Raw genomic sequence first — 17,582 nt, 5'->3', positions numbered from 1 at the left:
TTTACAAACACTTTATTTCCATTTTTTTATTCTCTTACATTTTTTTCCCTTATTACCTTTCCCCTATCCATCCCACTTTTATTAAACATTTTTTATCATTGATTGAACTAGTATTTGGTACACATGTATTTATGATTGTTATCTCTTCATCTTGGATTGTTCCCTTTACAAGGATATAGTCACATTATCTATCTCTTTTAATAATTCTTGGCTTAAAATCCATGTTTTTGTCAAATAGAATAGCTATCCTTGTGTTTTTCCAGGTTCCTGTCACAAGGAGGATTTCTTTACATCCATTGGCTTTCAGTCTATAGATTTATTTTTTAATTAAAAGTGTTCCTTTTATTCAGTATATTGTTGGATCTTACCTCTTGATCTGTTCTTCCAATATGTTTCTTTTGATTGATGGATTGAGACCATTAACAATGATGATTATAGTAGATATGTATTGACATCCTTGTAGTGTTGTTTTCCTATTGTTGCCTCTCTGTTTTTCTTCTCTGTTGAATTCATTGCTTCTCTGGTGGATTCATTCTGTTGGGGTTCGTGGAGTTGTAATCCTTGTTATCTCTTTCTAAATCTTTCTTCAGAACACTATGGAGTGCTGGTTTCATGTTCATTAATTTTCTCAAGTGTTCTTTGTCATGGAAGTGCCTTATTTCTCCATAGATTGGAAAGATATTTTTGCAGGATATATCAATCTGTGTTGGAGGTTTTTATTTTAGGGCTTGAAATATTTCACTACAATCTGTCCTTAAATTGAGGTTTGATTTGCGAAGTCTGCTGTGATTCTGATGTACTTTCCTTTATAGATAATTTCTTTCATTTCTCCATAGTTTTTAATATTATATTATTATGTTGGATTTCTGGAATATTGATTATTCTTTAGTGTATATTTCTTTATCATGGCTAATCAGTGTTTATATGACTCACTTATTCATAGGTCAAATTGTTTTTCTGTGTTTGGAAAGTTTTCTGCCATTACTTCTGTGAAGAGGTTTTCAATGTAATTTGCACTATCTCCTGCCTTTTCATCGACTCTTCTCAATCTTATGTTATTCTTCTTTGTATCATCTAGCAGCTGCTGGATTGATTTCTTGTGGTCCCTTGCTATTTTTAAGAAGCATTTATTTTCATGATTGTTAACCACAGTCCTGTTGTTCTATATCTGATAATCTGATTTCACAATGGCTCATTCCAATGCATATACTTTCAGTGGAATTTTTAATCTCCTGGATATCTATTGGAATCTATTTCATGGATTCCTTTTTTTTCCTGTGCTGAGTATTCATGGTTTCCATCATTTTCCTAAGCTCCTCTATTTGATCTTCTGCATGATTTCATATCTTATTTTAACAGATTTTCCTTGATCAGTCCATAAGAAATAACTCTGTCTTCTATACTAACTTATTTTACTTTACTTATCTTTATGATCATAGTGCTACCTCACTTTTAATTTTTCTCTTATCTTCACCAAATGAAAAACTCAAAAAGAACACATACTTAACCTATTTTCCTAATCATTATCTAGTTTACTTCCTTTCAGGAATTCTTTATCCAATACATATGTTCTGATGAATTCTATGAGAAATTTAAAGAAGATCTAATTCCACTACTTCTCAAACTCTTTAATGAAATTGAAAGGAAAGCAAAAAAATATATATATATTATATATATACATATATATGTGTGTATATATATATATTAAAAGTGAGTACGTTTCAAAGTCCAAAGTCCAAACTTTCTTTCTAACACACTCAAACACACACCCCACACAAATTTATATACATTTTCTTAATTTATAAATCAGTTATTTGTTTGTGAAAAAGAGTGAGTGAAACTATGAGAACTTCCCAAATAAAGACTGCCTTGATGGAGTATTGTTAGTATTAATAACAGGGAAACAGCTACCTAAATGATCTCTTCCCTTTTCAGTCAAAAAGGATCATTATGAAAAATGATAACTCAGTTTCTCTACTCATACTCACTCTGTGTCCATGAATGATATTCAGGAATAATATTCAGGAAAGGAAAGATCAGTCAGTCAGATAAAAACCATCCAGTAATTTTCATCTACATATTTATGTGTATATGTATGTTACAAATTTACATATATTGTATATATACTTACAAGTAGAAGGTGGCTCGCATATGTACACATACACACATGCATATATATATGACACTGATTTCATAATATACTTTCTATGCTTTCCCTTTTATTGTCTGAATTTTTACTCAATGAAATATACTTTTGAGGTACTACCTTTCTCTTTTATTGTTTCTTTCATTTTCTTGTTTATTTTGTAAACATATTGGTTCTAAAATAATCTATTGATTTACATGCTCAATTTTTCAGAACAGTTTAGCTATAAAGATACCAATGTTAGGAGTTAGATGTAACTGTGCTTAAGTGTTTTAAATGACTGAATATTAAGTAAATGAACCTGTTAATATCCCAAATGATAATACTACAATCCTATGGGTTATTAAATCTACACTTGATCTTAGCCAAAAGGCCAAGAAGCGATGGGCTGTTAAGCCTAGTAAATAAGATATTTAATTTAGCCATGCCTTCTGATCTTCAAATCCCTTAGATCAAATTATACAACCAACCTTCTTGGTTTCCTAGTTTAGTAATGGCATGCTTTGAGGCTTCTCAACCTACATAATTGCATGAACAGCATCCTGTGATGAATAAATAGATGTTCTCTTACTCTAGACAAATTGAGTAATATATACAAAAAATACAACTATACAATATAAAAAGAATGGGTACAACCTTATTCCAATAAAAATATGCAAAAAACAGTAGCAAGATTATTTTTCTTGCTCATAGTTGGCTGATCCTGCTACAAAAGTTTAGGAAATAATTGTGTTAGAGATATGTAATAGAGAAGTAGCTGTACAATTGTAGTATACATTGATTTTAGAAATCAGTAATGTGAGCTAGTCAAACCAGCAACAGTATTTTTTCATCCAACTATATTCGCACAGCCTTGTAGATAAATAAATAAAAGAAATGCATGTTATCATATGGCTTTGGCTTTTCATCACCAGTAAAATAGTGTCTAGCTAGAAGAAAACTGAAATATTGAGTTAAGTACTTTCAAACAGGTGATCATAAAGATAAATCAAAACTGATGATCAGGATAAAAGTCAGTTGGGACTATGAGCTGGCAAGAAGGGTAAGGAAAATTATGGAAAGAAGTTCTTAATGTGATCAAATACTGTGGGCACTGAGGAACTTGGGGGAGCTATTCAGGAAGATATAAGGAACCAATTAAGGACTAGGAAACTTAAAATAGAAATTTGAGCATAAATGATGACTAATTCGGTTTATAGCTATGGGAATAGCTGTCTGAGATGGAGAGTGGAAGCTAACATTAGACAGAAAAAAGAGAGAGAAAAGCAGCATCTGGATTCTGCGTATTTGATCTTCAAATACAGAATAGCTGTGGTATAGTGTAGGTATGTAAGGATAGTGAGGATAAGAGGATATGTCATGGTATTAAAGGACATGAGTTTTATTAAACAGTTATTATTTGTACAAGATAGGATTTTATATTTTAGATGTGTCCATGGGGAGAAGAAATCAGAGCAAGAATATCTAGAATCCATGGCAACAGTTTCCACGCCAAACACTCAGAAAAACTAAGGAAGGAATTTTCAGAGTGTACTACTAGTTACTTTCCCTCAAAAGGAAAATAAAACAAAGTCTGACACTAACCACTTATATTTGACTCATAGTTTTGGAAGGAGCATTCCATGGTTATCAGGTTCAAAGGGAGAAATGGCATGGTGAAAATGTCTGGTGGGGGAAAACTGCTTAACTCTTAACTCATCACAGGAAGGAAGTAAAGAAAACAGGAAGATCCGGAAAAGTATAGTTTCTAAAAACAGGCCCCTAGTGACATAACTCGTCCAATTTGGCCCCAAGCTAATAATAGCACATTCATTTATAAATTAATGAATTTACTAATGCACTGATAAGAACAGCACGTCCACAAAACAATCACTTTCTGTAAGCCCCACTACTAATCCCCTGAGACTTTGGGAGATATTTTACACCTAAATCACAGCACACAGACCTTCACAACCTCAACTGTGTTAGAAATATTGGATATATTATGTAGTCTCCGAACAACGTGTTCTAATTAGTAAGTGTTTTTCTTCAAACATGCATCACATCATACCCATGAATGAATATCAAAAAATGTAAACTAAAGATCTTTAGTAGCAAACAAGGGACAATTAAACGAGCATATGAATAATTCATTCACTAGGAAAATGTACTCGGTAAACTAATTTCAGAAATGATAATTGTTTTATGATGAAATGCTCATATTCAATTAGAAAATGTAACACTTTTTTTAGTTAATGTTAAGGTCATCATATTACCAAGTTTTAATACAATTTCTACTATAAGCACTTTTCTGTCTGTTGAAAACTCAATTATTCTTTTTGTTACAAAAATTATACACAGGTATGTAATTCTAAGAGCACACTAAAGTACAATTTTCCTTGAAAATGTAAAACTAAGAACACAAGCACAAATTACTTAATGGAATGACAAAAAGCAAAAATCAACCAATTTGGTAATTTAGATTCTAATTACTAGGCTGCTAAGCTTCTGGTAAGTCTTAGGACAAAGTTATAAATAACCTCCATCTCTCTAACATTATCTTGCCAACAAATTGCAAATATCAACTAATATCACTCAAAGTATGTCCCATTACATAGCAATTTGTGCATAGGCTTTATGCATCTTTGTTAATATTTAAAATATTGGAACTTAATATTTTAATTAGAATATCTGATACTTTTGTCTAACAATAAAATCATAAATTTAATAAATTATGCTATAATATATGCATAAAGACTAGTTAAACTTTAAATTATGAGTTGAAACTACATATAGAAATATATATGGATATATGGATATATAAATATAACTCTAGTTTCATATGTAATAAAATATTGAGAATTATGTTCTAATGCATATTCATTTATGCTTCCTTTATATTTCTGGGTAGCATGCGTTTCATTCTTTCTCTCTGGAATCTTATTAACTAATTTTGAAATATGAAAACTATCTCAAATTCTGACATAAATCTTGTATCTTTTGTAAGGCATTTAAAATTTTTATCAAAAAGACCCAAATGTTTGTTTATTTTTAACTATGGAGTCAAATCAAATTATTTCCAATTGTGTTGTATATCAGTGCTGAATGTAGATAAATATATTCTGTTTTCATTGCCTTATAGAATAAATGTATAATGAACTACTCATGTCATTGGTACATTGGTACTTTTCTCATTTTGAAAGAGCATTAAAGAAGGTTTCAGTGGTGGTATCACATGGTCTTACAATATATTCGGATTCTATGCCAGATTCTCTGAGCCAGTTTGTGAACAGAGCTAAAAAACCTTTATACTTCTGTTGTCCAGCTTTTATCCATTACTACACACTTCCACCAGATGTTTTGCTCTCTCTTCTATGTTTTTTCTTTACCTTTTTATTTTCTTATTTGGCCCTGGAAAAATCATATTTATTTGACTGATTTTCTCCTACATCCAAACAAGGGAGTCTAATTTCTCTTACTGGATCAATTTCTCTACTGTATTTAGCATAGTTTAATGGATTGAAACATTCTAGTCTCCAAGTTTCACTGGTCACTACATAATTATATTAATTTAAAATGTACACTACTAGTGTACTTGTAAAATAATTGGTGAGATTTTTGTTACATTTTGAATAACAAAAAGGAGAATGAGATAGAATTTTTGGGTAAGCAGAAAATCTAACTACTCGTACCTAAATAAGCCAAAGGAAGTTAGTGTTTTATATTTTGTCCTAACACTCAATTTTAGAAAAAAAATTGAGTCCTAGAAAAAAGTTAATAATACGTTCAGTTGTTTACAGTCACTGTATCTATGATTTTCATTTAATATATGTAGATATCATAATGGATAGATTGTATAATTCTCCTTATACTCATATATGAAGTTCCCTTAATGAAAAATAATCAAATAAATGGATGAATGAAAATTAACTAAAACTTTAGGATCACAAAAGAGTTAAATTAAAAATAAACACGTGAACACATAGGCAAATGTGTTTCAACACAATATGTACAAACTAGTGTGTGGAATTACTAGTTTCCCAGCCTTTCAAGTACTTGTTTTATATACTTTGTGATCACACAACTACAAACACAAAATAAAATGGCTCTTTTGAAATAAAAGAAGAGAGAAAATAATGTTATTGTTTAATTACAAAGATATTTTCTATGGTTTTACCAGATTTCTTATTGCCAATTGAAGAAGGGATGTATATTATTAGTGAGTGATCTGTTGAAGACTTAGTTTAAACTTAATTTTTCCATCCTTTATTGTTCACTTATGAAGAAAACCATATATTGTACATAAAAATCTTATCACAAATGGGAATCAATGAAACTTACATTTTCTTTATCCATTGTCTTCCTAAGCATTTCTACATGTGTTGTCAGTTTTTTTTTTTCCTCACTGAGCTTATTGGTATATTTTAGGTATACAGTACTGTTACATTCATCATTGGGAACTTGAACCTTTACACGAAAGATCTTGGTTCTCAAATTTCCCCATATCTTGCCTTCTCTTCACCCCCTCCTCCTTTCCTTATTTATAAATACTTTATTTCCATTTTTTCTCATATTTTTTTCTTTTCCCTTATTTCCCTTCCCCTACCATTCCCACTTCCCCTACACCTTTAGCCCTTTTCTTCCTATTTCACAGTCAATTATACTATTAAGATCTTATTTACAATTATAGTTTTTTCATAGGAAAATGGATGCATATTGAGGTCATACTTTTTTTGAGGTCATACTCTTAAGTGAAATATATAAGTTGCACATGTGTAAATGACAAATAGTTTCTCTGGTGTGAAAAACTATAATTGCAAATAAGATCCTAATGGCATAAGTCAGCTTTTTTTTAAGTTATAATTTTCTATAGGAAATCTTCTCTTACACTGTGATCATAGTTTCAGAATTATTTCAATGACCCAATTATAAATTATAGGAAGTAGTGGGTCAGGATTATTTTTTACCATCATTATTGAAAGATTTTCTTTCCTCCATTTAAATGTGTTGACATATTCCGTGGCAATTCAATGTAAACACACATATTTTGAAACAATCATATCCCATTGAATCTCTTTTATCAGTATACCAATGTTGCAATATTTCAATTCCAGATATATTGCGAAATATACAGCAGTGTATTGCACACATCATCTTTTTTAAATATAAGAAAATCCATATTTAATATTAGGATAATTTCTGACAATCGTTTTTCGTGCAGATATCAACAACGTGCAGATATCATCAGTTTTATTCTGACAACTTTTTGATATATCTTAGAGGGCAAATGTATGGGTAATAAATCTATGAGCTTGCAACTTACAAAGAAAACCTTTTTTCTTTAGAGTCTCAATTGGGTATAGACAGCTATGTTAAATCAATATTATTTTCTTCTTCTACCAGCTATTTAATGATTTCACCCTAGTGTCTTCCAGTTTTCTTAGTTTCTGATGAGTTTCTGATTGCTCTGAAAATTTTTATTTTTCTGTGTATGCTGCCTAAATTGGTCCGAAATCTTACCCTTATGCATCTAACTCATTATTTTATGAATGTACACACCACAAGTATTCATTATTTTCATTGATATGTAGCAAAATATTAGAAATTCAGATAAGTATATTTCTAGTTTCTTTGCTTTCTGGCCAGCACATTGGCTACTTTGTGTTATTTCTAACACACATATTAGCATACATCCCAATTATTTTAGGAGCATAAAACTTTCTCTATTGAAAGAACATGATTAATTGAATTTGTTATACCTTGTCCTTTCTGTTATTTAATTCCAGATGGCAGAGCACACTGCATTGCAGCTATTTCTGTAACTACTTCAATATAATGGTTAATTTTGCTATCCTGACCAGTTCTTTGATTACTGTTCTTTTAATCAAGCTTTCTATCTACTTAAATCAGCTATGACACACTCAATTATTTGGCATTTTATGCAAAATACCATAATTTTATATAATTACTTTAATGAATAAAGACAAACTACGTACTAAGAAGCTCTTGGAGCTGAAAAACTTCAAAATCATGATTTTCCATAAATAATTCTGGGGATGACATAGACTTAGAATCATCTGGTAGTGCGTGTCAGTGTCGATTTTTTACTGTTCAGCATAAACAGCTGAGAAGGGGGAAACAAACAAATGGGACTTTCAATGTCCAATGCCAAACTAAAACTGTGAGCTTAAAAACCTTAGAGATAGCCAACTGATGTGGCTTTAAACACGTGCCATAATGAAAATTTGAACAGACATTCAATCAATCAGGACCAGTTTTGCTATATTCATGAAAAAAACTCTAAAGGATTTGAAATAAAACTTTTTCATTTATTCTACAAGATGCATAGCACACATTAGACTTCAGAATAATGCAATGTCACACTGGAATAGAATAACAAGGTTTGGAGAAGAAGTGAGAGAGGAGAGACCTTCCACATTGTTCCAAGGGTATAAACAGTTAAGAGCTATCTTACAAACCTATCTGGAATTATTTATTGAAATTATATGTGCTTCCTCTGCCGTCCGGTAGTCTCACTTCTTGGTACTTATGCCAAAGAAACTCTCTTTAACACTTATAAGAACGAGTAAACAATTTTGAGTAAGGATAATAAAATGATAATTACAGCATACTTTATATAAATTAAACCATTTATCTTAAAAATTTATTACACATGTTACATGAGCAAACCATATGAATGTGTCATTCTTATAAGATAGTAAAGAGTACGAGTTGCAATTAAAGGGCATACAAATTTTTAAATGTAATTGTAAAATGTCTCATGCTGGTCAAATATTTTTTTCTTTTTCTTTTAGTATTTCTGGGAATTGAATGAATGCGCAGCTTTATATATTTCAGTACCTAAAGCATTGACTGCCCCAATTAATAATTAACCATTAAATTATTTCTACCGGTGAATAGAATAAAAAATGAATAGACTTATGGAGATTTTTTGTACAGATTTAAAATGTCACTAGATGAATTAGAATATAAAATTATATTCATAGTAATGACAATACAAGGTTAGAAAACTAAAATATGATATATTACATTAAAGAGGGATAAGAGGATATGGAAGTTGAAATTTTGGAAAATTTTGGCAGTGTTTTTAATAGTGTTGTGTTCATCCAAGCACACACTGTTTTTAGTTTAGATACTTCTCCATCTATCCATTCATCCAATAATATTTAATTATTAAGCTCTTGACAAATTGCTTCCTAGACACTGATGTTAAGGAATGCACAGGATAACCAAAGTCCTTTTGTTAAACTAAGGCGCGTTGTCAAAATCTAAAGATTGTCCCTATTTTGCTATTAAAAACAAGGCATATGAATGTTCCCTAAATAATGCATGATTAGATATGCACTAGAAAGCTGAGAACTAAATATTTAGACCTTCGCCAACTGGAAATATTTTATACAGGAGAAAACTTTCATCACTGACAAAACTGCAATAAGATCAGATGAAATAAGCTTACATGAAAATAACTTTGAATCCACATTTCCATCTGTCACCTACTCTCAGACTAATATTGAGAGAGTTGTGTTTGCTTAAGGTTTGTCTATAGATCTTAAAAACACATGCATCTTGATAAACAGATAATTGAGACATTTCTTTGATTATATGGAAAGAGATTTGACTTGCAATAACTGTGATCAGCTTCTATTTGGTATGTGAGAACAAAGAAACATCAATCCACAAGTACTGATAAATGTTTGAAACTGAAAAAAATGCATGAACTGATATGATACTACAGGGCACTGAACCACATGGCAAAAGGAAGTCTAAATTTTTACTTTAGTAAAATAGAGATAAAAATTAAGTGCACTAACTATAAAGACTTTAGAGATTGCTATGAGTGTATTATCTTCAAATCATGGCTTCACATCGGGGGTGTAGATCAAACAGTCCAGTACTAGACCAGCGTGCTCAAGGCCCTAGATTTAATATTCAATAAGGAGAAAGGACAGGTGCTTTAAAGTCCTATTTTTCCTAATCTTTATTTTTAACTCATGTAAAAGTGTATATAAAAGTTTTTAAATTTAATTATGATTAACTATAAAACAAATATATAAACTCAATTTTAAAATCATTATAAAGAAATGCAAGCATTATAGTCTAGGTTTTCCTTGCATTTTTACTTTATGTGTGTGCACATGTCCAATATATACACATTTAAACAGTACCTCCTATATGCATGACTTAGGTTTTAAAATCACTTGCCCTAATATTTTGCATATTTTCAATTCTATAAATACAACTCAAAAGCACTATTTTATTGTGGTATAATTTACAGACATTATGATTTGCAGTGACCCATTTGGGGTACCTGTGCATCCTTCAGCACAACTGAAAGGAAAGAAACAGCACCTTCTTTCCTCTTAGGAATCTCCTTTTCACAGTGTATACAATCTATGTGACTTCATAAGTATCTTAGTCCATGCTTCCCTGGAATTAAGGAAACATGAAAATGAATACAAGTAAGATACCTACTCCTCAGATATTGAATCAGAAAGCAGAAGCATAGTCCTTGCTTAGGCAGCACATATACTAGAATAGAAAGTAAAGGCATAAGAAAAAAGAAGTCACCCAAACATTTCTGATGTAGCCACATCTCCTTTGTCAGTGTCACTGCAATTAATGTTGTGAACGTGGCTTTTTTATTCAAAAAGTGTAGTACGGATGATTCTTTAAGGAAAAAAAAACTCTTTTGCTGCTTAGATACCTGCACCTCATTCTCAGTACTGACTAGTTTCTTGGAGCTATACACTATTTTTTAAATGAAAATGATTTATATCTAAATAGATTCTGCTACATTTCATTTGCTTTAAATTTAAAACATTTATAAATAAACAGCATGCTGGAGCATAGTTTTCTGGCTTTTACATAAATCCAGTATGTCTTCATTTCTTTTTGACATTTTCATTTTATATAAATGTTCTTATTATAGGTAGTAATTTATTTTATAACACATGTAATCAATATTTTCTCTAATAGTACAATAACTTGGTTATTTTTAATTATAAGTTAAGTATATAGGATATCTGTTATAATTATTACCATAAGTGTAAAATTATATAATGTGTGCTTTTCTACCAAATTACTATTTTCTTTCTCTATGTGCAACTTTCTCTATTCTCTTCTACCCTCATTATCTTTTCAGACTAGTTCATTTTTAAATGTGAAAACCAAGGCTTACAATAAAACCATTCTAAGAAAAAACTAATTTTTCCTCTCAAGCTTCGAAGTATGTAATTATTCTGGTAATTTTTAGTGATTGCAGGAGAACATCTTCTCGTATAACTCTCCTTCAATGGGTGGTTGAAAGTAATAAATATTTATATACTTGCTTTAAAACTATTTTCATAAGTTTTTGAGTTATTTAAAGGCTTTGAACAGTTTTGAGAAATAGCCAAGGATAACATTATTGAATTAACTTTACAAATGATGCCATAATATTAAGAAAAAAATAAAGTTCGTATTGTTTGGAAATGATCAGGATTTTGCTTTTTAAAAAATTGAGTTGGGGTACATTTTAGGTATACAGTAGGGAAAGTGGGTAGGGTAGAGGAAAGGTAATAAGGGAAAAGAAAAAAAAACAAGGATTTTTACTTTTTATAATATTTTTTGTTAAATTTCCCACCTGATAATGTGCAATTTTGATCTATCACTTATATATCTCAGTAGATTTAAATAATATCTTACAGAATCGTGTTGAGATATTTTTGCAGCGAATCATTATTTTATGAATAATATTTCAGACTATATAAATATTTTATCAAACTTTCAGCTCATTAATTAATTCTTTAATATGGTATGGGCTTATGAATTATTGTTTCATTAAAAAGTATGTAAGGTTTCTTATCATTATTTATTTTGATGTGCAAGTTGACCAGTAGGATGAACTGTAAGCTGATTTCTATGTAGTTCTCACATATTCTATTATTTTTTAAAATACTTCTTAGCTTGTTGTAAGAGTCATAAATTTCTCATCTTGTACTTGGTCCAAAACAAACATTTCTCTAATTAACATCTTTTTTTTTCCTAGTGGGGAATGGTAATTAGCGATGAAGATCTTGGTATAATAATTGCTTCATGTTATTGACATGTTAAAGTAGTAGACAGAACTAGTGTATGTTATGTATGGTTGTTTACAGTGTTTGTGTAAATGTACATGTATGTTTGTGTAAATATCTGTATATATTCCTCCCTATATATGTAAAACTCTCGATTCATGCCAATACTCCAAACCAAATCCAATCATTAAAGAGTTCATTTTCATATTTTTCTTTTCCATCTTCGCAATTCCTTTCTTTGATAAAAAGGTAGTTTACATCATCAGGCACACACACACACACACACACAACCTCTTGATATAAACTGATTGCCTTTTGTTAACAACAAATCATTCACTCAGCGGATATCCTCAACACATTTGGGTTTGAACATTCCATGAAAAACAACCCCCATATATGCACAACTGCATCACCGATTCAACTTAGCATTCTTGCATTTTTCTCTGGATTTCCCCTACCTGGAAGACATCGCTCCAGTTCTAATGGCCACTAATGGTCAGCATTATATCTCCCTCACATGGACATGGACATACTTATTGCCTTAATTCCTGACACTACATTTTGGACAGCATGGTTATTACCATTCTTCACGTGGAAGCCTCACTTACTAGTTGGTGGACTGAATGTTCTAAGGAAAGGAATGGAAAGAGGATACACAGAGAACAGGGTGAGTAAAATAATAGCACAAATTAAAATTTGAAATGACCACAACAGTATGTTGATACATACTTTAATAATACTTTACTTGATTGTCATTAGTTTTGTTCACAGAATCACCATATCTTAAATGGTTAAAAATACAGTACTTTAGAGTTCTCACTTTAATAAATTTGAGATATAATGAGTTATACGGACTGCAGTTAGGGACTAAGTTTGATCTATGTAGTGAAATGTCTTGCAGAAGCAAAAACAAAAATTATTGCCATAATAATGAAGCAATTGTTAATGTTGCTGAGAGATTAAAATGTAAGTGCAGATGTGACACTACACATATTTCAGAAAAGAGTCATAAGTTTAAATTAGAGTAATAAAAACAAATATATCTAAAATAATAAAAACATTCCTCTTAGATAAAATAAATAGAAAAGTGAATATGACTGTTACATATTTAGAAAATCATTTGTTGAAAAAATCAACTTGATTAAAACTAAAAATATGGAACTTTAAGCAAAAGCTTGTGTATGAGAGTTGCCAGTGAAAAGTAGTTACTAATTCAAATAGTTACATATCCAATTTTGTCCTTTTTCTTTTACTGTCTAAAAGCATCAAGTATCTTTCTATTCACATTTTAAAGTTAAAAGTGTTCTAAATGTTAATCTAATAATAGTCAATTATTTTACAACAACTGAGAATTGAGTGTTCACTACCCCCAAATTATCACTATTTTATTAATTATGACCTGAAAGGTATCTGTCTTTTAATATTTTTTCATAAGGTATAAATAGTTTGTAACTTGTGAAATGTGAAACTTATTGTTAGAATTATTTTACTGTTTTCAGATTTTCTATGTCTATAGGAAGAAATCACCTTATGATCAGAAAGAATAAAATACAAAGAAGATAACTTAAACAAAAACTTGAAAAATATATTGAGGAAAGATAATAATGGAAAAACAACAAAGTGAAAAATATTAATTCAAGTGAGAAATGATAAAACAACAATTAAAGAAGCTTCTGTACAAGTAAAAAATAGTTGGGTGCATTAGAACAATTGTTTTAGATACAAATAATATTCACAATTCTAAAAAGAAAGATGTAATTTAAATTGATCTTTCAATATGATGATACCATCTTTTTTTGTAAAATCAAATCTATAGGTTTATACTAATTAAATGTTTTCAAGGCTATTTAATCCTTTACATTTTCTCTCATATTTTACAGTGCTAGTAGATTTAGATTTTAAAGCATTAATTTGCTTACTTTTCATATATATATATATATATATATATATAGAGAGAGAGAGAGAGAGAGAGAGAGAGAGATGTGTACTATCCAAAGACACTCCCAGGGACCCCCTCCTCCAATGGGCCCATTTCCCAGCAGCACCTTCTGCAATGACCTCATCAGTGGCTTACTTTTCTTTAATCCCTTCTGTTTCAATGGTTCTTTTGCTGACATTCAATTGAGGCATATTAAACATTAATGTTTCAGTCGATTCCAGCCAGAATGTAGATTTGAATCTCTGACTCAATGTTCTAAAGAATTAAGGAGATTAACGGATATTATAAGAAATATAGTTACAGAATTAGCAAATATAAATGAAAGATATTAATGCTTTGTAGTCTATTAAAAAGCCATGTCTTTTGCAGATAAATAGTATCCTTTGAAAACAATGCTGTTACACTTGTCTGCCTACCTACCTAAATATATATCAGCCACTAGAATAAAGAAGCTGATAAGAAGTTTTTCATTATATGTGCCAAGCCTAAAAAAGGAAGTGAATGATCCCAATGATAAACTGTAAAAAGTGATCAACCCATTTTCACTGAATATGCACAAAGTAAAAATGCATTCAAAATAGATTTCTTACTGCAATGCTTCCAGTGTTAATGACTTTTTCTAAGATTTTTACATTCTTTCAGTCATATACATCAGTTTCATGGAAAATTGATTCATGTCATTGTTTTGATTCTTTCCCTCTGTCTTTCCTCCTTTGTGTCTTCTCTTTACTTCCATTACTCCAGTTCATATTTGAAGTAATTTTCCTTCTAAAAAATAATCTAACTGAACATAAAATATGTATTTCATCTACAATATGACCGTACAATATTAACCCTGCAAATAACTTTCTATACACAATTTGCATTTTAAATAAAAAATGTCTAATGTTAAAATTGCTCAATTTTCTGCACATGGCTTTGTCTTTTAACACATCTTTTTTATATCACTCTTGTTGAAATATACACAGTCTTGGTATATATCAGTAATTATTCTCAGTACTTAAGATACAAAATAGACTAAATTTTTCCTCTTTTTTGATGGTTACATAAGTAGATAAATTATATGTGTTGTATAATTGATGAATTATTTATTTGAGTAGCTATTATGGCCATGTTAATAGTTTTGTGGCTTTAGTTATTTTGTTTACAATTTTTATCTCTTCATCTAAAAAAATATCAAGGAAAATGCATACTTGTAAACTTTGAAGACATATTCTGGCAGGTATGAATATAAGAATTATTAATTTTAAGATATTTTGCTGGTCAAAAATTTATCAAGGAAAACAAAAATTAGATTGGAAAGTTTATGGCCAGGAGTAAATTCTAATTCCCATTAAGACCCTTTATAGAATGGATTGCACTGTTTCTTATCACTGTCACAACTGGCAATAGAGATGGAAAAACTGGGACCTGATCATTAGTTCTCCGTACCTTCCTTCAAAGCCAGATACTTGTCTACTTCAGAACTTGTACCAAGATATGGAGTCTACAAGGCATTTACCACTCAGTTCACTCTCCATCTACTTGAAGATTGAGTGGCTTTGTTTCTAACAAGTATCACCACGATCACATGCTGATTCCTACATGTTACAGTTAAATTTTAAAATATGATAAATTCCATACACATCCAAAGTCTTTCTAAAAGATGCTGAGCAGCTGTAATGTATACCTACTATCCAGTATACCATTTAATAAGCTTTGATATTGTGACATTGTAAATAGAACACTAAGACCCTTTGTCATTTCTAATTTTATGTCACAAAAATTCCTTTTTTATATATGATAGTTTTACAATATTTTATTTTATCCCATTTGCACACTTTTAAATTATAAGACACTACTTGGAACACAAGCAAGCAAATAAAAAACTCTAACAGCTCATAAGAGGTTAGACTTATGGCATACTCTATTAAAATTACTATTAAAATACTATCTGCATAGTCAAATATTCTGTGAAGGTAAAAACTAAAGCCATTTAATGTAAAGCCTAGCATATCCTTAGTTATATATACATGAAAGAAAGATACAAACATGGTGAAAATATACTCAACAAGGGGAAAAAATGAGAACTAAGACCTGTATGTAAAGGTACAAAATCCCAATGATGAATGCAACTGTACTGTATACCTAAAATGTACCAATAAACTCAATGAGACAAAAAAAATCCCACTTCAACTTGAATATGAATACTCAATTTAGGCCTTTCTCCTATACAGTCATTACTGTATCATTACTACTGTATCATTACTATCATCCTGCTCATTACTACTGTTTATTATAATTCTCATTATGTAGTCTGTATACCCACAAGCATGTTCCTATATTTAGATGACAATTTTTGAATTGCGTGTCTTCTTGGATAATCTGCACTATTATACATTCATTTGACAAATAATAAAATTTAGATGTACAATTATTCATATCCTTTTAAAAATTGAGTTATTGACAGATCTCAAAATGTAGTTCAGTTTCACATCTTATGAGAAAATGTTCTGACTTACTATAGGCGTAAGTCAAAATCTCCCCAGACTATTTCTATATCACAAATCAGACTCGCATAAGCTGGATTTTATTGTTAGATAATATTTATGAAGACCTGACTTGAATCATCTAGTCAAGAATAAAGTATTTTAAAGCAGAGTACGTATTTGAAATTTAAAATACGTATTGTGTTTTTTAATGTTAATTTTTATCAAAAGTGAAATAAAGATAATTATTTGTCTATTGTAATGTAGTTAGGATTTAATGAAAACTGTATAGAATTATTTTACCATTCTATATAAAAATAAAATTACTAAATGTTACTGATATCAGTTGGCACTAACTGAAAAACTGTGTACTCTTTTATTCCTTAAAACCTTACTGCAAATAAACCTGGTTTACCTTACTATTTTTCTTTTTTCTGGTAATTAACTTAGGCTTCATTTAAATTTTATACATTTCAGGGGTTGGGGAGTTAGCTCAGTGATGTCACTGCCTGCCTTGCAAGCACAAGTTCTCTAGTTCGATACCTGGCACAAATAAACAAACAAACAAACAAACAAAATATATATATACACACATACACACACTTCAGTATTATTCACAATATTATTTACATTACTATTATTATTATTATTATTATTATTATTATTATTATTATTATCATACACAGTCTTATTCACAATAGCCAAGATAGGAAAGCAACCTGAGGAAAATGTAGCAATATACAATTTAACACCAAACAGGCTAATAAAGGAACTCTGTCATTCGTGACAATGTGGATGGAACTAGAGGACATTATGCTAACTGAGAAGAGCCAGTCCCAGAAAGGCAAATATTGAGTGATCTTGCTTACATATGTGAAATCTAAAAGAAATTCTACCTCTATGTACTCCTTTAATCCTTACAAAACTCCCATGTATTGTCATTATTCCTCTTAAAAAATAAAGGAAAGGAGATG

This window comes from Fukomys damarensis, unplaced genomic scaffold (assembly GCF_012274545.1).
Source record: "Fukomys damarensis isolate Sample0158 unplaced genomic scaffold, DMR_v1.0_HiC HiC_scaffold_36, whole genome shotgun sequence".
NCBI classification, from domain to species: Eukaryota; Metazoa; Chordata; class Mammalia; order Rodentia; family Bathyergidae; genus Fukomys; species Fukomys damarensis.
This window is presented reverse-complemented; position numbering follows the sequence as displayed.